Genomic DNA, 22,597 nt, shown 5'->3' with positions numbered 1-22,597 from the left:
AACAAGGGCAACAAAAGGGAAATAAATTTATAAAAAGAAGCTGAGAGGGAAGAAGGAGATAGAGGAGAGAGGGAGAGAGGGAGAGAGGGAGAGGGAGATGCCTGTAGCTTTCCCCCTGCAGGTGTGGCGGGGGCTTGAGCCAGGAGCCTTACACACTGCGCTGCATGTTTTCTACTTGGTGTAATACCACCTAATCTCCAGAAAAATCTTTCTACTATTACAGAGGCTACTTAGAACTCTCAGGATGAGTTTTAAATGTGCTGGTCGTTGTAATGGCTGCATAGTGGCACCATTTAATATCTCAAGGAGCAGTGAGTATTTTGGGACCATGTTCACTGTCAATAATGGTGATTGATAATCTGTGTTTTTAGCTTACAAAATGGCTAGCAAAGAGCCTACAGATAATGAAAAGATTGTCTATGTTGACTTTACTGGTACTTGAATCATACATATTTGTCTCTTCTTTTCTTATCTGACTTCTTTGCCAGAAAGTTTCTGAAAGTCCTTTGTTGCTATTATTACCACCACCACCACCACCACCACCACCATCACCACCACCACCACCACCACCACCACCATCACCATCACTTTTTAATTTAATGACCTCACCACTCTGTGTTGAACTTTTGTCAGGCAGTGTGAGACAGTGGGAGAGATGCATTATGGTTATGCAAAACGGGTCCAAAGTCCCGGGTTCAATCTCTCATACCACCATAAGCTAGAGCTGAGCAGTGCTCTGGTCAGTAACTCCCTTACCCATCCTCTGTATATCTCTCTCATTAAAATGTAAGCAAACAAAACGTATTTTGAAGTTGAGCAGTGATACAGCTGGTAAATTGCATAAATCACCAGGTTTGAGGATCTGGGTTGAAGCCCTTATTCCCACAGCAGTGCTGCAGGCTGCAGGCATGCCTGTCTGTCTGTCTGTCTGTCTGTCTGTCTATGTCTCCTCCTTCTCTCTCCTTATTTTTCTCTGTAACAGTAACAGTAATAGTTGTAATAATAATAATAAAGACACAGAAACCACAATACTGAAGCTTCGTCAGTGCAGTGGGACCAACTTAGAACCTGGATTGTGCACTTAGCAAAGCAGTACACTATCCAAGTGTGCTATTTTGCTGGCTCACAACTTATGTAAAAATGCTTTTATGAATTTTGTTAACCCTAGACAATATAATTAAAGACACGAAAGCACAGCAGGTCTGACTGTGCCGAAAGAGTGTTGTAGGCAGCATGCCCCACCCCACCTGCCCGAGCCCTCCCACTTCTTTCAGGACAACTGCATTACATGGCATCGCCATGACTTCTGACAGATGGGCTGAGGGTGTGCTCCAGTGCCGGTTGAGAATGTGTGTGCCTTGAAGGTCTGTGTCTTCATTTCTCAGATAAAACACAGAATTCTGTTTTTTTTTTTCTCTCATCTTCTTTGGAAACTACATCCTATGTGTGCATACATATATAACTATATTGAATACCTGTGCATAACTATATATAATAAGTGTAGTTCTATACTAAAGATGATAAAAAAAAGTTTTTCTGTGTCTTGTTACATAACCCTCAGTTCTTGAGTGGTTTGTGTGTCATTTGGGTAGTAACACTGCCTTGAGGACTGACCCAGGGGCTGATTAAATGAAAGTACTGGAAACCAGTTAGGGCCTGTTAATCTTTCTGGTCCCCTTTATGTTTTACATTTTTACATAGGGCCTGGCTCATCTTAGGTTCTCATAAATGTCTAGTTTTGAGGTTTACAAATATAAGATTTACTAGGGCATTATTCACCATTCAAAAAAAGAATCTAATTGTAAGACGACTATCACAAAAACATCAAGAACTATACTGTACTGAGAAATACATCTATAGAAACTACAGAAAAATAGATTATTATTCAACTACAGAAAAAAAAGAATACCCAATATAAAATAGTGATAGCCTGTCATTCCTTTCTTTTTAAAGATTTTATTTATTTATGAGAAAGATAGGGGAGAGAGAGAAAGAACCAGACATCACTCTGGTACATGTGCTGCCAGGGATTGAACTCAGGACCTCATGCTTGAGAGTCTAGTGCCTTAGCCACTGCGCCACCTCCTGGACCACTGTCATTCCTTTCTAATCATGTTTTTCTTCTACATTGCTGTTGGAAATACTGATATTGTGACCGTTAATAAAGAGGAAGGTGTGGCCACACAGGTGTAATTAATTAACAGACACCATTTTAGCAATGGCATATTACTTAATAGCGCGACCTGGAGGCTATTTAAGAGATATTTTGGGAAAACCTCTCTCTTGGGATCTGGTCTCCTTGGGAATGCGAGTTGATTGCTGGAGAATGAACTTATGACATAAACTAACTCACACCGAGTCAATTACTATTAGACTTGTATTCTTTTCACTGATTCTCGGTGTAACTTAGCTTTATTGGCCTAAGACCTAAACAGCAAGTCCCTACCATGGTTTCAAAGAAGCAACCATTTTTTTTCCTTTTCTTTTCTATCCAAAAGGCTGCCTTTGTTTTCACAATACTTAGCAATGATCACCTCTTAGCATGTGAAATTTGTGTTTGACTGTTTTCCCCTACTTGAGTATAGCGTCCTCAGAGCTGATACTTTTTTTCCTGCTTTTATTCTCAGAAACATAACAGTCTCTTGTATAATGCATGACACAGTATGACTCAATTAATGAATTTTTGAGTAAATTGATGAATATCTAAATCAATGAAGAAATAAAGAGGATATCTATGGGTAGGAAAAAAGTCATTATTATAAGGGTGCCAATTTTAGTCAAATTATTACATAAATAATTGAAACTAAAATGTCCAGCTCTTTTTTCATAAAGCTAGAGAAGCAGACCTTTACAAATATTCTTTTTTTTTTTTAAATAATTTATTTCTTTATTGGGGAATTAATGCTTTACATTCAACAGTAAATACAATAGTTTGTACATGCATAACATTCCCCAGATTCCCATTTAACAATACAACCCCCACTATGTCATTCATCATCTTTCATGGACCTGTATTCTCCCCAGCCACCCACCCACCCCAGAGTCTTTTACTTTGGTGTAATACTCCAATTCCATTTCAGGTTCGACTTGTGTCTTCTTTTCTAATCTTGTTTTTCAACTTCGGCCTGAGAGTGAGATCATCCCATATTCATCCTTCTGTTTCTGACTTATTTCACTCAACATGATTTTTTTCAAGGTCCATCCAAGATTGGCTGAAAACGGTGAAGTCACCATGTTTTACATCTGAGTAGTATTCCATTGTGTATATACACCACAACTTGCTCAGCCACTCATCTGTTGTTGGACACCTGGGTTGCTTCCAGGTTTTGGCTATTACAAATTGTGCTGCCAAGAACATATATGTACACAGATCTTTTTGGATGGATGTGTTGGGTTCCTTAGGATATATCCCCAGGAGGGGAATTGCAGGGTAATATGGTAGGTCCATTTCTAGCCTTCTGAGAGTTCTCCAGACTGTTCTCCACAGAGGTTGGACCAATTGACATTCCCACCAGCAGTGCAGGAGGGTTCCTTTGACCCCACACCCTCTCCAGCATTTGCTGCTGTTACCTTTTCTGATGTATGACATTCTTACAGGAGTGAAGTGATATCTCATTGTTGTCTTGATTTGCATTTCTCTGACAATCAGAGACTTGGAGCATTTTTTCATGTGTTTCTCAGCCTTTTGGATCTCTTCTGTGGTGAATATTCTGTCCAAGTCCTCCCCCCATTTTTGGATGGGGTTATTTGTTGTCTTGTTGTTGACTCTGGCAAGCTTTTTATATATGTTGGTTATTAAACTCTTGTCTGATGTATGGCATGTAAAGATCTTTTCCCGTTCTGTGAGGGGTCTCTTGGTTTGGGTAGTGGTTTCTTTTGCTGTGAAGAAGCTTTTTAATTTGATGTAGTCCCATAGGTTTATACTTGCCTTAGTCTTCCTTGTAATTGGATTCGTTTCATTGAAAATGTCTTTAAAATGTATGCGGAAAATGTATGCCAATATTTTCCTCTAAGTATCTGATAGTTTCTGGTCTAACATCCAAGTCCTTGATCCATTTGGAATTTACTTTTGTATTTCGTGAAATACAGTGATTCAGTTTCATTCTTCTGCATGTTTCAACCCATTGTTTCCAACACCATTTGTTGAAGAGACTCTGCTTTCCCCATGTAATAGTCTGGGCCCCTTTGTCAAAGATTAGATGTCCATACGTGTGGGGACTCATTTCTGGGCTCTCAATTTTATTCCACTGGTCAGTGTGCCTGTTCATGTTCCAGTACCAAGCAGTTTTGATGACAATGGCCCTATAATACAGTTTGAGATCTGGGAGTGTGATGCCTCCAGTTCTGTTCTTTTTTCTCAAGATTGTTTTGGCAATTCTAGGTCTTTTCTGGTTCCAGATAAACATTTGTAGCATTTTTTGTATTCTCCTAAAAAATGTGCTTGGGATCTTGATGGGGATAGCATTAAATTTGTAGATGGCTCTGGGTAATATATTCATTTTGATGATGTTAATTCTTCCAACCCATGAACATGGAATATCTTTCCACTTCTTTGTGTCTTTTTCAGTTTCTTTGAGTAGTGACTCATAATTTTCAGTATACAAGTCTTTCACTTCTTTGGTTAGGTTTACTCCTAGATATTTTATTGTTTTTGTTGCTATAGAAAAAGGAACTGATTTCTGGATTTCAATTTCTTCTGACTTAGTGTTTGCATAGAGGAATGCCACTGACTTTTGAATGTTAATTTTATAGCCTGACACATTACTGTATTGCCTGATGATTTCCAAAAGCTTCTTGCTGGATTCCTTAGGTTTTTCCATGTATACTATCATGTCATCTGCAAATAAGGAGAGTTTGACTTCTTCTCTTCCAATCTGTATGCCTTTAATTCCTTGCTCCTGCCTGATTGCTATGGGAAGAACTTCCAACACTATGTTGAATAGTAATGGTGATAGTGGGCAGCCCTGTCTAGTACCTGATCTGAGGGGAAATGCTTCCAGTTTTTCACCATTGAGTATGATGTTGGCTGTAGGTTTGCTATATATAGACTCCACTATCTTCAGGAATTTTCCATCTATTCCCATTTTTTTGTAGTGTTTTGATCATAAAGGGATGTTGTATTTTGTCAAAGGCTTTCTCTGCATCTATTGATATGACCATGTGGTTTTTGGTCTTGCTTTTGTTGATGTGGTCCTTTACAACTATTCTAATAAGTTCTCTTTATAGAGATGCAGTAAAAAAGATTTCTTAAAGTAGATTCTAAGACTGTTGGCCATGAAGAATGAAGAGAGGCAGCTGGGGAGACAAGCACAAAAGATTTGCAAAAGACATTCATGCCTGAGGCTCTGAGGTCCCAGGTTTAATCCCCAGCACCACCATAAACCAGAGCTGAGCAGTTCACTAGTCTTTCTCCTGTATTTTTCTCCCTGTATCTTTCATTAAAAGTAAATAAATAAAATATTATAAAAAAAGATTTACTAGGGCAATGAATTCTGTTGCTTTTTCTGTCCTTTTTTGAAAATGAAATGTTTTCATGAACAATTATTACAGTTGGTTTTCCATTTTTTATTTAATAGTTGTTCTATTTTCCACTTTTAAATGAATGAACTTTAAATTTTCCATATGGTTTATATTATGCCAGATTATAAGTCAGAGATTTTGACAGATTTCCAACTACAGAGGTAGATAAAATGTTTTACTATGCTATGAATTTTAAACGGTTTTTCTCTGTTCCTTTATGGTGCACTTCTTTTTTCTGATGGTCAAAGTAAGACAGGATGGAGTAATAATATGTTGTTTTGTGTTAGGGAAATTGAATTTGACTCAAAGCTGTTTTAAGAACTAGCTGTTAAGGGTGGGGCAAGATAATACCATTTTATCTACCTCTGTAGATAAAAGTGACAAAGATGGTTTCTTAGGGTTTTTTCAACCTTTATGTTAACTCATTTCATAAGAGAATAGATTATTCTTTTTAGTAAAGATCCATAAGAGAATAGATTATTCTCTTTAGTAAAGGTACAGCATCAGATATAATGTTCCCCTCATCAAGCCAGCATTTAAATATATATTTTTAAAGAATAGCATTCTGAGGATGCCCTGTAAACTTTTTTTTTTCCTTTTTGTTACATGCTCATTTTAGAAATCCAAACATTGGAGGAAAAGGACCTCTAAGTTGGGGTTGAGAGTGTTTATTATTTTTTTTCCAGACTCCTGTCATGAGTATGAGGGGATGGGAAATTGTATGCATGTGTCAACAACTATACTGTAAATCCCTGCCACCACGCCTGCAATATGATTTCAGAAAATAAAACCCAAGAATTCCAAAGAAAAGAATAAGACTTGTTTAGTAGAGTGATACCCACTTTGAGTAGTGTGATACACACGTATTGTCACCACTTTAGACAAAGGAAGCCAGCCTATATTTTTTCTCTTTTGTAATGTGATAGAACCTATGTATTCAACCCAGAGCCTCACCCATACAAGGGCTGCACTCTACTGCCGAGCCACCTCTCTGACCATGCTTTTTCTTTTCTACTCATAAGCATTTTTACTAATGGACCTAATAAGGAAGTGCTCAATAGTGTGTAGTCAATTCATTATCGGAAAGTGAATGAACAAACATGTAATATGGGGTAAGTGAAGTAATTCTAGCACCCAAGAAATTTTTCTCAAGAACTTTCCTAGTTGCTTTCTCCTTCCAGCTGCAGGGGAAGCCAATACTTGTAACACTATAGATTAGTTACATCTAGTTTTGAACTTCATATACATGGGAATCACAGGCTATGCATTATTCTTTTGTGTTTGCCTTTAACTTGTGAAATTCATGTTTAAAAGGTTTGTTCATTTTTAACCTTTATATATTCCTTTTTAAAGAAAAGTCCATATTTATTTATTCTTTGTCCTGCAATGTGTACCTGATTTATTTCTGACATTTGGTTACTAATACTAGGATGTACACTCTTGTGCCTGTTTGTGCACACATGAATAATAATTAGTGGGATTGATGGTCCTAATTAGGAATCATTCAACTTTCGCAGTTACAACTAAATGTGTTATTTTGGGTTTTTGCACAAATTTAAACCCTCACTGAGTATTTAAGAGCTCTAGTGGCTTCATATCTAAGCCAACTCTTTATGGAGGGAGAAAGAGTAGAGATATAGTTTTTATATATAGTAAAATACATATTTTGTAGTATACAATTCTATAAGTTTTGACGAGTGTAATCATGTAAAACCAGCCATAATTATTAGAATATCTTCATCACTCCAACCCCTACCCCATCCCTTTGTAGTTAAAAGTACCAGCCCTCCAGTATTATTCACTATAGATATGTAACTACGGTACTCCGCTTGTTAAACTCAGACATTCTGCCAAAAAGCTAATGTGGAACCTATTAACCATCATTTAAAAAAATTTTTTTAAAAAAAATCACACTGTATGTAAGAAACCAAACTATTCAATTTTCTAAAATGTACTAAATGCTTATGTTAAGTAACAAATTAATGTGCTTCTTTCCTTACTCTCATTTTGTACCCTCGGCCATAATTTTAATGTCTTTTAAATATTTTTTCTTAGTGCATAACTCTTAGTAAAATCAAGGGTTCAATGTGAAAAGTCTTTATAACGAACAATTTGTTCATCTCATGTGAGAAAGAGAGAGTTTGTGTGCCATATGAGAGAAGCCTGAGCACTGCTTCAGTTCATGGCAGCACTGAGTATTGAACTGGGAACCTCATTCTACGCTTGACCAGTGACTTCGGTTCTCTGACCATGTGAAAGGTCTTATGGAAACAGATTTGGTATGCTGTGCCAAATGGTAAGAAATGACTCACACTGGGTGTGACATTCTCAAGCCCTCTTGGCACCGACAATATCTAAAACTTTAAGTACTCAGTTCAGTTTTCAAAATATCCTCTATAATGTCATACCATTTGCAACAGACCTTGGTTTCACCACAAAATATTTTGAGTTTGGGGGTTATGAATATAAAGGCCTATCTTATAAATGTAGTTGAAAGGCAACTGAGAGATGTTTTGGAAAGCTGGCCATTAGAAACCTTTATAGATGAGGGGCTGGACACTGGTGCACAAAGTTGGTCACACGTATTACCATGTGTAAGAATCTGGATGTAAGCCCCACTTCCCATCTGTGAGGGTAAACTTTATGAGTGCTGCAAGTGTTTCTTCCTCCCTCTCAATTTCTGTGCCATCTAATAAACTTGATGAAGCGGGGGCTGGGCGGTAGCATAGCGGGTTAAGCACACATGGCTTGAAGCACTAGGATGGGAGTAAGGATTACGGTTTGAGCCCCCAGCTCCCCACCTGCAGGGGGGTCGCTTCAGAAGCGGTGAAGCAGATCTGCAGGTGTCTGTCTTCTCTCTCCCTCTCTGTCTTCCCCTCCTCTCTCGATTTCTTTTTGTTGTATCTGACAATGACAACAACAATAATAACAATTGATAAACAACAAGGGCAACAGAAGGGAAAAAATGGCCTCCGGAAGCAGTAGATTCATGTTGCAGGCACCGAGCCCCAGCAATAACCCTGGAGGCAAAAACAAAAAAACAAAAAACAACTTGGATGAAGAAAGGAAGTAAGTGCTATAGGAGGCAGTGGATTCTTTGTGCAGGTACTTGGTCCCTAGCAATAACATGGTGGCAATTAAGAAAGAAAGAGAAAGAAACAAAGAAAGTAGGAAATAAGGGTTGGGTGGAGGCACTCCTGGTTGAGTGCACACATGCGTAAGGACCTGGGTTCAAGCTGCTGGTCTCCCCCTTTGGGGGAGAAGCTTCATGAGCAGTGAAATAGAGATGCAAGTGTTTCTCCCTCTCCCTCTTCCCTTTCCCACTCAGTTTCTCACTGTCTCTATCCAATAAAATAAAAATAAATAAAACTGACATTTTATTGAGAAAAAATGTTGTCTTTGTTGACATTCTGGTCTGGCCTGGATTTCTAACTGAGGGCCCGATTTTCTGTTGTGATGATGAATTTGCCACAATTAACACAGTGAATTCCCTCTTACTGACTGATTTTCACTGATTTAAGATGAGCAATCTTTGTTTTGACCTGTGTATTATTTAGAATAGTTGTAAAATTGTAATTTCTAGGCCAAATAATCTTAACGTTTACTTATGTATTTTTAAGATATCTTCCTTAATTAAATGTAATTTAGAGAGAAATAGAGATAAAGATACAAAGAGTATCTGGTTAGAGCACTTCTCAGTTCTGGAGTATAGTGGTCCTGGGGATTGAACCTGGGACTTTGGAGATTCAGGCTATGATAATCCTTTTGCACAATATTATGGTACCTCCCTGCCTAGTCTTCATATTTTAATGCTTGAGATGCATACTGCCAGATTGTCTTTCAGAAGGACTTTACCCATTTACAGTTCTACAACTAGTGTCTGAAAATACCTCCTGTCTCCTAGTAACCTCACCAGGATTGAAGTATTATAGTTTAAACTGTAGGCTCAAAGCCAGTAAAATCTGCATTTATACAGTTAAAAAATATCCTCTGGTAAGTAACTGAAGTAAGAAAATGAAATAAGTAAAGGAACACATTAAAATTAACAAGTTGGAGCCCTCTTGGGAATGGAAAACATGAAAATGATATAGCTTTTCTTCCTCATCAAGATTCATTTGTGGAAAAACACACATTCTTGATAGCACACAGATAAAATCAGTGAGACAGTGGGAGGGCCTGTGATAGAAATGTAACCAAAAAGCAAGGAGGCAGAAAGGAGAGTTGTTTTTATGACTCTTTCATATACTAGAACAGGCAAGTGGCACACCCAGTTAAGTACACACATTTGCCATGCCTGACGACCCAGGTTTGTGTCCTGCTCCTTACCTTGGGCGGGTAGGAGGGGAGCTTCACAAGCACTGAAGCAGGTCTGCAGGTGTCTCTTTCTTTCTCTTTCTCCCTCTCCCCTCAATTTCTGTCTGCCCTATCCAACTCACAAGGAAGGAAGGAAAAATGATAGCCAGGAGTGGTAGATTCATTGTGCAGGCACTGAGTCCCAGTGATAACTCTAGTTAGTCAATAAAAAATAAGATAAAAAAGCAAGTCAGTCTGTTTTGCACTTGAAAGGATTTTTCTAAGCAAGAGAGAAGATAAGGAAGGAAAAAAAAGGGAAAGGAAGAGAAGAAGATAAAAAGTTCAAAGGGAGGACCATGGGTTGGCTTTTTTGGTTTAATTGTACATTTTTTTCAGAAATTCATAAGTGAAGTGTCATTTTTTCATTAACAGATTTTTGGAACTTTATGACATTTAGTTAACATTCTTTGTTCCCTGCATAGGATCACAGATTAATTTATTTGCTTGACTCTGGTTCATGTCTGTTTCTCCTATTCACTGTAAATTCCACGGATAGGCTGTCATCGTCTTTGGGTTCATCAGTGTCTAATCTGTAGCAGACCCCTCTTGAGTGGTGGACTGATTGCATGTAAGTGTACACAAATTCTGTGCATATTTGGAGACAGCAAGTTTCTTTTGTGGTTGGGAATATAATTTGGTGGTTGCTTGGGACTCTTAAAAAGAAATCACCTTTAAAGACATTAATCACTAGATAAATATTTTTTTCCACATAAATGTTCCCAACTGGTGATTTGATTGTTTCATATTTTGACTATACCATTGTCAGTATACACATTGGGATACTGCATGGTAGTTTTTTAAGATGTAATAATAAGAAAAAAAGGTTCATAGGATCCCTCTTTTTTTTTATGAGAACTTTTGAATCCACATTATCATAATTTTTTAAAAAATTTCTTTCTTTATTGGGGAATTAATGTTTTACATTCAACAGTAAATACAATAGTTTGTACATGCATAACATTCCCCAGTTTCCCGTTTAACAATACAACCCCCACTATGTCATTCATCATCCTTCATGGACCTGTATTCTCCCCACCCACCCACCCCAGAGTCTTTTACTTTGGTGCAATACGCCAATTCCATTTCAGGTTCTACTTGTGTTTTCTCTTCTGGTCTTGTTTTTCAACTTCTGCCTGAGAGTGAGATCATCCCATATTCATCCTTCTGTTTCTGACTTATTTCACATAACATGATTTTTTCAAGGTCCATCCAAGATCAGCTGAAAACGGTGAAGTCACCATTTTTTACATCTGAGTAGTATTCCATTGTGTATATAGACCACAACTTGCTCAGCCACTCATCTGTTGTTGGACACCTGGGTTGCTTCCAGGTTTTGGCTATTACAAATTGTGCTGCCAAGAACATATGTGTACACAGATCTTTTTGGATGGATGTGTTGGGTTACTTAGCATATATCCCCAGGAGAGGAATTGCAGGGTCATAGGGTAGGTCCATTTCTAGCCTTCTGAGAATTCTCCAGACTGTTCTCCACAGAGGTTGGACCAATTGACATTCCCACCAGCAGTGCAGGAGGGTTCCTTTGACCCCACACCCTCTCCAGCATTTGCTGCATTTACCTTTTCTGATGTATGACATTCTCACAGGAGTGAAGTGTGGTATCTTGTTGTTGTCTTGATTTGCATTTCTCTGACAATCAGAGACTTGGAGCATTTTTTCATGTGTTTCTCAGCCTTTTGGATCTCTTCTGTGGTGAATATTCTGTCCAAGTCCTCCCCCATTTTTGGATGGGGTTATTTGTTGTCTTGTTGTTGAGTCTGGCAAGCTCTTTATATATGTTGGTTATTAAACTCTTGTCTGATGTATGGCATGTAAAGATCTTCTCCCATTCTGTGAGGGGTCTCTTGGCTTGGGTAGTGGTTTCTTTTGCTGTGAAGAAGCTTTTTAATTTGATGTAGTCCCATAGGTTTATACTTGCCTTAGTCTTCTTTGTAAATTGATTCGTTTCATTGAAAATGTCTTTAAAATGTATGCGGAAAAGAGTTCTGCCAATATTTTCCTCTAAGTATTTGATAGTTTGTGGTCTAACATCCAAGTCCTTGATCCACTTGGAATTTACTTTTGTATTTGGTGAGATACAGTGATTCAGTTTCATTCTTCTGCATGTTTCAACCCATTGTTTCCAACACCATTTGTTGAGAGACTCTGCTTTCCCCATTTAATAGTCTGGGCCCTGTTGTTGTAGCGGTCAGGTGTCGGGCTGCACCGTGGAGAAGAGAGTGGACGTCCGGAGCAAAGGGGTACACAAATCTTTATTATAGGATGGGGGGGTGGCTCAGGCCACGTGGAGTCAGCCGACAATGGCCGTCCCCACTACCTGACCACGGGGCAAGAGAAAGGAGCGAGATCTGAGAGAGGGGGAGCTGAGAGCCCAGAGGGGGGGGGTGAGGGGACTTTTTATTGGGCGACAACCATGGGTGACGTATGGGGTCAGGATTGGTTGAAGGGGGCACTGCTAGGATTTTGCGGGACGTGGCAAAACCTGGGGGCAGAGACTGCATCAGAATAATTCCTCAGCAACATCTTCTCCTATCCATTTATATCTAAACGGACTAGGAAAATGGAATGGAGCAGGCTTAAATGTTTTTAAGGAATGCCGTGCTCAGGTGGTATGATGTAGGACTTTCTGTGGAGGAGGGAAGGCTTAAATGGCTGCCAACCTTGTGAGATTTATGCGTCCTCCTGTGCTCAACCCCTCTTTAGAGAGAGACTTACCTGGAAGGACTCATCTCATAGGTTTGTGTGCAGCCTGCTCAACCATCTCTTCACAATATCTCTACATCTTTTCTATCTTTCTATCTAGTAACAGCATAAGATGGTTCAAAGTCTGTAAAAGACTATCATGGAGCAGAAACCTTTTGGGCATAAACCTAAATGATATAACAAAACAGGAAGGGACAAGTAGGGGAGTAGTAAAAGCCAGTGTGAAGTGAAGGGAAGGATTGGTGTGTAAACGAACATTCCCTGCTTGGGGGGGAAGGGGCAAGGGTACATAATGAGGGGGAGGCGGGATGGCATGACACACCAAACAAGAGGCTATTTGGCATTGTATAGTCCTCAAGGCAACAGTCTGTAAAATCTATGAATTACTCAGGATCAGTCTATAAAAAACCAGTAGCGTGAAGGGAAATAAGCTGTTTTAAAATTGTGTAAAATGTCTATAGGGTATGTCAGAAAGTCCGATACAAGTCTCAGTCCAAAGTAGATGATGGCTAGGGGAAGAATTGGCAGAGGATGAGACGCTGCATGAGGGAGGTCAGCTGCTGGAATTCTGCTTTTCTGTAGATAGCCAGGTGGAACTGCCAACATGTGACAGGCAGATCAGAAGCAGGAACGGCAAGCAGGCGTTAAGAAAGTTCTGTCCTTGGAGTCTTGTGTATCAGGTTCTTCAGATCGCGTTAAGTGACATCTAGGGTTTCGGGGGGTGTGTCACTGTAGTCTTGCCGTCTAGTGGGTGACGTCAGGGTGTGCAGGAGTTCAGATGGTTTTTCCGGGATCCTGTGGAAGAAACACAAACAATCTGCTTCTCGTGGTTAATTTGAACTTGTAACAAGTTATAGGTTTGTTATAGTTGATAGCTCAATGATTATAATTGGTTTAAAATCTCTTTATGATTTTATTTAAAGGTCATCTAATGTGACCTCCTGTAGCAGTCTCTACTGCAGGATCTTGAGACCAATTTTAGCTAAAATATGTATTTTAAACAGACTCAAATTGCTTAGAGAGTTAATGCATATTCCTGACAGTGATTTTAACGTTTACAGTGCCAGATTGATGCCAGATCTGTTGTGGATTAATTTCCACAAGATAGTTTACAGGGCACCTTTGGGGGCCCTTCAAAGGTGTCCTGTATAAAAATTTATATATTATAGTTTTGGGAATGTATAATCACGTTAAACATTTAGACTTTTACTTAAATAGTTATTTACCTTAACAAATTAATTCTTACCTTGTCTGGTAATAGTGTAGCTGTAGGGCTACACTTTTGACCATTACGTTAGTGTTACCAAACTTGAGACATACCCATAAACATTTAGTTATAACACACTGGAGGAAAAAAGAACTTTTGTTATAAAAACATATTATTTTTAAAAACAAATTTATATCCGTCATTAATCACACAGTTTAAGACTAAACACTTACATATATACCAAAACTATATAGAAAAATCAAAAGAGGGAGAAAAACAAAAATTTTGGAATGTTTCTGGACGTCTCTAGAAACTTTGGCTGCGTCCAGCATTTTTATATAAAGCCACCTATTAGAGTACTCCAAGCAGATGGGTCATGCAAAAAAAATTTTTTTTGTCATTCAACACACTCACTCACAAAAACAACTGGCCAGTTAGAACATAAGACATTCAGGGAAGGGGTAGGAGAGAGGTCTCTGTGAGCCAGATTTTGTAGGTACTGCCGTGTCGTATTACGGGTACTGGGATGTATCCTGCATCTGGTCCTCTTGTAGTATTTCTTGTTCTTCAGGGATAACAGCACCATCCTGCGGGTATTGTCGGACATGGTGGGCAGGAACCCAGACAGGTTTAGAGAAATTTTGAGGGAAAACGCATGCGAAACCCCTTCCCATGGTCAATAATGGGTCAGGCCCTTTCCAAATTTTATTGAGTGGGTCTCTCCATTAGACCTTAATAGATGGGAGGGTAGGTGGTGTTTGCCAGTGAAGAATGATAGGAGGTAGGTCCGAGTTATTGTAAATATTAAAGAGATTTAACGTAGTTAAGGCTTTTGCTAGCTGGATATTTGGGGGGTACATTCCTCCTTTAATTTTATTTAGTTGAGCCTTAAGGGTTTGATGGGCCCTCTCGACAATGCCTTGTCCCTGTGGATTATAGGGAATGCCTGTGGTATGAGTAATGTTCCAGAGGGAGCAAAAATCCTTAAATTGCTGATCCACGGTCAGTTTTCAGTTGAAGAGGTAAACCCATCACAGCAAAACAAGAGAGCATATGGCTTACAAGCTTTTTAGCACTTTCTCCTGTCTGAGCTGTAGCCCACATAAATTTAGAAAAGGTATCAATTGAGACAAACACATATTTTTGTTTGCCAAAGTTTGGTATGTGGGTGACATCAATTTGCCAAATAGCATTAGCTTTTAAACCTCGAGGGTTAACCCCAAGGGTCTGGATAGCAGGTGCCTTTATGAGACTTGCACAAGAAGAGCATGTAGTGAGGATATGTTTTAACTGTGGTACAGGAACATCAGGAAATTGAGCTCGAAGGCCTTTAAGATTAACATGGGTTAGAGAATGAAAATTAGCAGGATCAGAGACAGAGACTGGGAAAGTTCCTGTGGAGGCAAGGCGGTCAACTGCGGCATTCTCTTCGGACAGGGAACCAGGAAGAGGGCTGTGGGAGTGAAGGTGTTGAATATACAGTGGTTGGGTTCGAGAACAGAGCATAGAGGCGATTTGAATCAAGATAGGGGAAAGTGGGTTGTCATCAGTTTTGACATAAGAACAAGCAAGCCATGGAAGTAAGTTAACGGTGTACACACTGTCAGAAAAAAGGTTGAAGCATTCTGGTACAGCTTTTAATGCACGGAAAACAGCATAAAGTTCTTTGTACTGAGGGGAATTCTCAGGAAGCTCAGTAAAGAGACGTTTAGGAGATTGTTCGTCTGGGTAATATATAAGGGCAGCAGCTCCCTTTTTTCCGCCATCAGTAAAGATTGTAGGAGCAGAGGGATTGGGATCCCAAGAGAAAAGTTTAGGTGCTAGTAGAGGCAGAAGCTATCAATTTATTAGAAGGAAAATGGTTATCTGTTTGTCCTGGAAACCCCACGAAGCTTATGGCAAAGCGGGAATGATGGCGTATAAGCCACTCTGTATCTGTGAGAGAAAAGGGCAGAATAATTACATCCGGTTCTTTCCCTAAGACCTGCACAGACCTATTTCTTCCTTGGCGAACCATGAATGCTAACGCGTCTATCTCAGTGAGGAGTCTTGGAGCTCCTCCTACTGGCGTGTGAAGCCACTCGAGAACCCCATGGTCTTGCCACAGTGCCCCTACTACTGTGGGGGTGGAGTTGAAGATTAGAAGGTTTACCGGAGAGGAGGGGGAGAATCGAACAAGGTGCATATCCTGGAGGGCCTGGTTAACCCTTTCCAATGCCGAGGAGGCCTCGGGAGTTAACTTACGTTTTGAAGAGGGCTGTTTGTTTTCTTTTAACAGGTCAAACAGTGGTTGGAGGCAGTTTGTAGGTAGATAGAGATACTGCCTAAGCCTATTTAAATTTCCTAGAAAACTTTGTAAAGAAGCAAGAGTAAGGTTAGAAGGGAAGGTAACATTAGGTTTCAAGGGACGAATTTGCGTTAGAGAAATCTCTGAACCTAGGAAGGATATTGGAGGGATTAGCTGTATCTTCTCAGGGGCTACATTAAGGCCGCTTTTCTTTAATGCAGGAATGAGAAAATCACCTAAGGCATAGAGATCTGTATCTGATTTTCCCCATATTAAAATATCATCTGTATAATGAAAAATATTAAGGCCCTTATGAATATATGGGACAAGGGCAGATTTAACAGCCTCCTGACAAATAGTAGGACTATTGGCCATACCCTGGGGCAACACTACCCATTCAAATCTATCAGCAGGGCTGGCGTTATTAATAGATGGAACAGAGAAGGCAAAATGTTTATAATCTTGCGGATGCAAGGGAATAGAGAAAAAACAATCTTGTATATCAATAGCTATGATTGGAATTCCCATGGGAATTGCAGAAGCAAGAGGCAAACCCCTTTGGGGGGAGCCCCAGACCTGCATGGTTTTATTTACTGCATGGAGATCTTGAAGGAGGCGCCATTTTCCCGAGCGCTTTTTAATCACAAAGACAGGAGTATTTCATGGGCTTCGAGAATGACGAATGTGTCTCAAGGACAACTGCTCTCGGACGAGCTCTTTTAAAATTTCTAGTTTATCCCTAGGTAAAGGCCACTGTTCCACCCAGACAGGCTCATTAGAAAGCCAGCTTAAGTGGGGTGTTTGGCTACAAACAGTGGCATTTAGTATTGGGGGTGCTGATTAGACCTGGTCTCGCAGGAACGAGTGTTACGCTCTGCAGAGGCGTCTGTGGATATCCTAACATCAAGACATTCCAGAAAATCCCTGCCCAATAGGTTGGTGTTAATATTAGCTACCAAAGGGCGGAAGTGTCCGGAAGAGCCTTCCGGGTCTTCCCACATGAGCGAATCTCGTGTGCAAAATGATGGGGTCATCCCTCCTATTCCATGTATACTGGGTCCAGGAAGGAGTTCCCAATCTTGGGGAACCTCTTCTTGCCTTAAAATAATCTTTTCTGCCCCCGTGTCAATCAAAAATTTAAAAGGAATATTGCCAATCTTTACTGTCATAGAAGGGTGACCCTGTTCTATAACAGGAGTGGTCCACAAAATCTCAGACCCCGAATTTGTACCATTCAGAGGCAAACCATTTTTATGATATTGGGACCAACAATCTCTCTTCCAATGAAACCCTTTACAACATTTTGGACAAACAATACGTGGCCTCTGGCTCCCTGACTGAAAGCAGGGTTGCTCTGACTGGAGGCGTGGTTTCCCTGACTGGAGGCGTGGTCGTAACTTATCAGGACATTGGTTACGCCAATGTCCTTGGCAACCGCACTGAAAGCAGGCCCCGTTTTGATTACATGGGTTAACTGCATAAACCTGTGTCGTAGTGGGTGCCCCATAATTGCCTGATGTAAGTTCCTTTGTCACTAAAATCCAATTATATGGGTGTAGGTGTTTAAGACTAAGGCATGTCTGACGGAATTGTGGTGTCATGCCTTCCCAGATAATAGAGTGCAGGAGTAGTGAGTGGACGTCAGGATCATAAACCTCTCTCTAAGCTTCTCTTCACCCTTGAGATGAAGCTCGCTAATGATTCATCAGTCCCTTGGCAAAGAGAGTTAATGGGAACTGACAAATCTACATCGGGTGGGGTCACCCTTTCCCATGCTTGTGTTGCGCAGATGCGTACCTGTTCAAAATAACCAGTTGGAAACCTGGCTTCTGCCTGCTGAGCTCCAGATTCATAAGCTCCTGCTCCAAACAAAGCATCAGAATTCCATTCTACCTGTTTGTTACTATTTTCCTGCGACTGTCTAGAGCACTCATCGTGGAAGCATGCCTTCCACTGAAGATAGAGTGGGTCTGGGCGTGCAGCAGGAGCCAGGTCTTTCCAATCCTGGGGCGTGTTAAGATGCTGGTAAAAACTCCTTAAAATGGACTTGGTCCATGGAGCATGAATTCAGTCCTCCCTGACCGCTTGCCTGAGTGCTACGAGATCTTTAGAGGAGTATGGCTGCCATGACTGAGGGTTTTGTTTAGAAGGGGCCTCTTTAGAGGAGTATGGCTGCCACGGCTGAGGGTTTTGTTTAGAAGGGGCCTCTTTAGAGGAGTATGGCTGCCACGGCTGAGGGTTTTGTTTAGAAGGGGCCTCTTTAGAGGAGTATGGCTGCCACGGCTGAGGGTTTTGTTTAGAAGGGGCCTCTTTAGAGGAGTATGGCTGCCACGGCTGAGGGTTTTGTTTAGAAGGGGCCACATTTACTGGGAAGGTGTGGATTTGGTCCGATGGCACGGGAGAGGGAGCTACAGAAGTGGAAGGTGCTGTGGAAACTGTTGTAGTGGCCGCACGGGAAACTGAACACATATCTATGGGGACGGAGCTCTCGGGGTGGACTGCACATGGTTTAATGTCCTTAAATGCTGAAAAAATATCCTTTAACTCTCCTATCTCAGCCACTAGGTCCCTTAATGATGACGTATCAGCAGGGGGCGGGTTCAGGGACATGGAAGCCTCAGGCAAAGCTGAAACCGGGGCAGCAGGGGGCGGGGTCAGGGGAGTGGAAGCCTCAGGTGGAGCTGAAACCGGGGCGGCATGGGGCGGGGTCAGAGGAGGAGCGTCCGAACACATGTATGTGTCTGTGGGAACGGAATTTTTGGGTCTAGCTGCTGATCGCTTAGGACGTCTAAGTCTTAAGCACATGTGCTTTAACTCTCGTATCTCAGCCTCAAGGTCACTTATCCTCATGGCGGACCACGTTGTACATATCTTGTAAGTCGTGATTATGGCTATGAGAACCCACGGTGTAGCGAAAATTAAACCGTCTCTGAGAGCGCGAATCTGTACCAGGACAGAAGGAGATAATGACTGGGACACCTCCTCATAAAACGAAAAATTTCCCATGGTGGAGGGAAACACGGGGCCACTGAGGTGGGCGGATGCCACTTACCTGTGTCTGGGCGGCTTTCGGGGACCTCAGGCCGGGCACCCAGCGGGGCGTGGGCGCGGAACACTATGGGCACCAGATGTTGTTGTAGCGGTCAGGTGTCGGGCTGCACCGCAGAGAAGAGAGTGGACGTCTGGAGCAAAGGGGTACACAAACTTTTATTATAGGATGGGGGGGTGGCTCAGGCCACATGGAGTCAGCCGACAATGGCCGTCCCCACTACCTGACCACGGGGCAAGAGAAGGGAGCGAGATCTGAGAGGGGGAGCTGAGAGCCCAGAGAGAGGGGAGGGGGTGAGGGGGCTTTTTATTGGGTGAAAACCAGGGGTGACGTGTGGGACCACGATTGGTTGAAGGGGACACTGCTAGGATTTCGCGGGGCGTGGTAAAACCTGGGGGCAGAGAGTGCATCAGAATAATTCCTCAGCAACAGGGCCCCTTTGTCAAAGATTAGATGTCCATAGGTGTGGGGCCTCACTTCTGGGCTCTCAATTCTATTCCACTGGTCAGTGTGTCTATTCATGTTCTAGTACCAAGCAGTTTGATGACAATGGCCCTATAATACAGTTTGAGATCTGGGAGTGTGATGCCTCCAGTTCTGTTCTTTTTTCTCAAGATTGTTTTGGCAATTCTAGGTCTTTTCTGGTTCCAAATAAACATTTGTAGCATTTTTTGTATTCTCCTAAAAAATGTGCTTGGGATCTTGATGGGGATAGCATTAAATCTGTAGATTGCTCTGGGTAATATATTCATTTTGATGATGTTAATTTTTCCAACCCATGAACATGGAATATCTTTCCACTTCTTTGTGTCTTTTTCAATTTCTTTGAGTAGTGACTCATAATTTTCAGTATACAAGTCTTTCACTTCTTTGGTTATGTTTATTCATAGATATTTGATGGTTTTTGTTGCTATAGTAAAAGGAATTGATTTCTGGAATTCAATTTCTTCTAACTTAGTGTTTGCATAGAGGAATGCCACTGACTTTTGAATGTTAATTTTATAGCCTGACACATTACTGTATTGCCTGATGATTTCCAAAAGCTTCTTGCTGGATTCCTTAGGTTTTTTGTATATACTATTATGTCATCTGCAAATAAGGACAGTTTGACTTCTTCTTTTCCAATCTGTATGCCTTTAATTCCTTGTTCCTGCCTGATTGCTATGGCAAGAACTTCCTACACTATGTTGAATAGTAATGGTGATAGTGGGCAGCCCTGTCTAGTACCTGATCTGAGTGGCAATGCTTCCAGTTTTTCACCATTGAGTATGATGTTGGCTGTAGGTTTGCTATATATAGACTCCACTATCTTCAGGAATTTTCCATCTATTCCCATTTTTTTGTAGTATTTTGATCATAAAGGGATGTTGTATTTTGTCAAAGGCTTTCTCTGCATCTATTGATATGACCATGTGGTTTTTGGTTTTGCATTTGTTGATGCCATGGATCACATTGATTGATTTACGTATATTAAACCAACCTTGCATGCCTGGGATAAACCCCACTTGGTCATGATGAACAATCTTTTTGATATACTGCTGTATCCGGTTGGCTAGAATTCTGTTCAATATTTTCGCATCTATGTTCATCAGAGATATTGGTCTGTAGTTTTCTTTTTTGGTTGTGTCCCTGTCTGCTTTTGGTATCAGGGTGATGTTGGCTTCATAGAATCTGGCAGGGAGTATTCCAGTGTCTTCAATCTTCTGGAAGACTTTTAAAAGTAGAGGTATTAGTTCTTCTTTGAAGGTTTTGTAGAATTCATTTGTAAAACCATCTGGTCCAGGACTTTTATTTTTGGGGAGATTTTTGATAACTGTTTCAATTTCATTAGCTATGATGGGCCTGTCCATGTTATCCACTTCCTCTTTACTTAGTTTTGGAAGTTGGTAGGTATCTAGGAAATTGTCCATTTCTTCCAGGTTCTCTAGCTTGGTGGCATATAGTTGTTCATAGAAGCCTCGCATGATATGTTGAATTTCTGCGATGTCTGTTGTGATAGCTCCTCTTTCATTTAGTATCCGATTTATTTGAGTCTTCTCCCTTTTTTGTTTTGTGAGTCTGGCTAAAGGTTTGTGGATTTTGTTTACTCTTTCGAAGCACCAACATTTACTTTCGTTGATCTTTTGTATGGTTTTCTTATTCTCAATGTTGCCCCGGCCAGCGGGGCATGAACAGGGGCTAGGAACCCTGGGACCTGGAATTACAGGGACAGGAGACACAAAGAATGACAGCGAGACAGGATTCTGATCAAGCTGCAAAATTTTATTGTGTTCACAGGCATTATAAGGCTTTGGGGAAGGGGGAGTGCAAGAGGAGAAGGAGGAAGGGGAGCAATTATCAGGGTGGAATGTCCCTTGCAACATACATAGCCGAAACTATGTCTATTAACTATAACTATGTGGTGTGTCACTTGTTTTCTGGTAAAACTATGTCTATTAAGTATAACTATGTGGTGTGTCACTTGTTTTCTGGTAAATGGCCTACCTGCAGGGAAATAGAAAACTTATCTCGAGGGCTTTCATTGTTTCAAAGGCTTATCTTCTATCAAGCAGAGAATGGATCTTGGCACAATGTTATTTATTTCTGCCCTAACTTTAGTGATTTCTGTCCTTCTGGTTGCTTTAGGGTTCCTTTGTTGTTCTTCTTCTAGGTGTTTAAGATGTGCAGTCAGGCTGTTTATTTGTGCTTTTTCTTGTTTCCTAATGTGTGCTTGTATAGCTATGAACTTCCCTCTTAGGACTGCTTTAGCTGTGTCCCAAATATTTTGATAGCTTGTGTCATCATTTTCATTGAACTCTCGAAACATTTTGATTTCTTCCTTGATTTCCTCTTTGACCCAGAAGTTGTTAAGAAGTGTACTGTTGAGCTTCCACATTTTGGGACTGTTACTAATCTTTGTTTGATTGTTAAGTGTTAGTTTAATTCCATTGTCTGAGAAGATGCTTGGGATGATTTCAGTGCTCTGGAATTTGCTGATGCTGTCTTTGTGGCCTAACATATGGTCTATACTTGAAAATGACCCATGTGGATTTGAATAAAATGTGTATTCCAGTTTCTTGGGATGAATGACTCTGAAAATGTCCAATAGTTCTAGTTTATCTATCTCTTCATTTAGCTCCCTTATGTCTTTATTGATTTTCTTCCTGGATGATCTGTCAAGTTGAGAGAGTGGGGTGTTGAAGTCCCCTACTATGATTGTGTTACTGTTAATATATTGCTGTAGCTCTTTCAGTAGACGTTTGATATATTTAGATGGCTTCTCATTGGGTGCATAGATGTTAATAATTGTTAAGTCCTCTTGATTGACTGATCCTCTGAGCATTAAGTAGTGTCCATTCCTATCTTTTTTAATCTTATCTATTTTAAAGTCTATCATGTCAGATATGAGAATAGCTGTTCCTGCCCTTTTCTGTTGGCCATTGGCTTGTATGATAGTTTTCCATCCTTACACTTTAAATCT

General features: G+C 40.6%; 1 protein-coding gene across 4 annotated transcripts in view; it reads left to right on the top strand.

Annotated features, from left to right (window-relative positions):
- Positions 1-22,597, top strand: part of DYM (dymeclin) — a 467,512-nt gene that overhangs the window by 150,861 nt on the left and 294,054 nt on the right. The window lies entirely within an intron of this gene.

This window comes from Erinaceus europaeus, chromosome 15 (assembly GCF_950295315.1).
Source record: "Erinaceus europaeus chromosome 15, mEriEur2.1, whole genome shotgun sequence".
Classification (NCBI taxonomy): domain Eukaryota; kingdom Metazoa; phylum Chordata; class Mammalia; order Eulipotyphla; family Erinaceidae; genus Erinaceus; species Erinaceus europaeus.
This window is presented reverse-complemented; position numbering and strand designations above follow the sequence as displayed.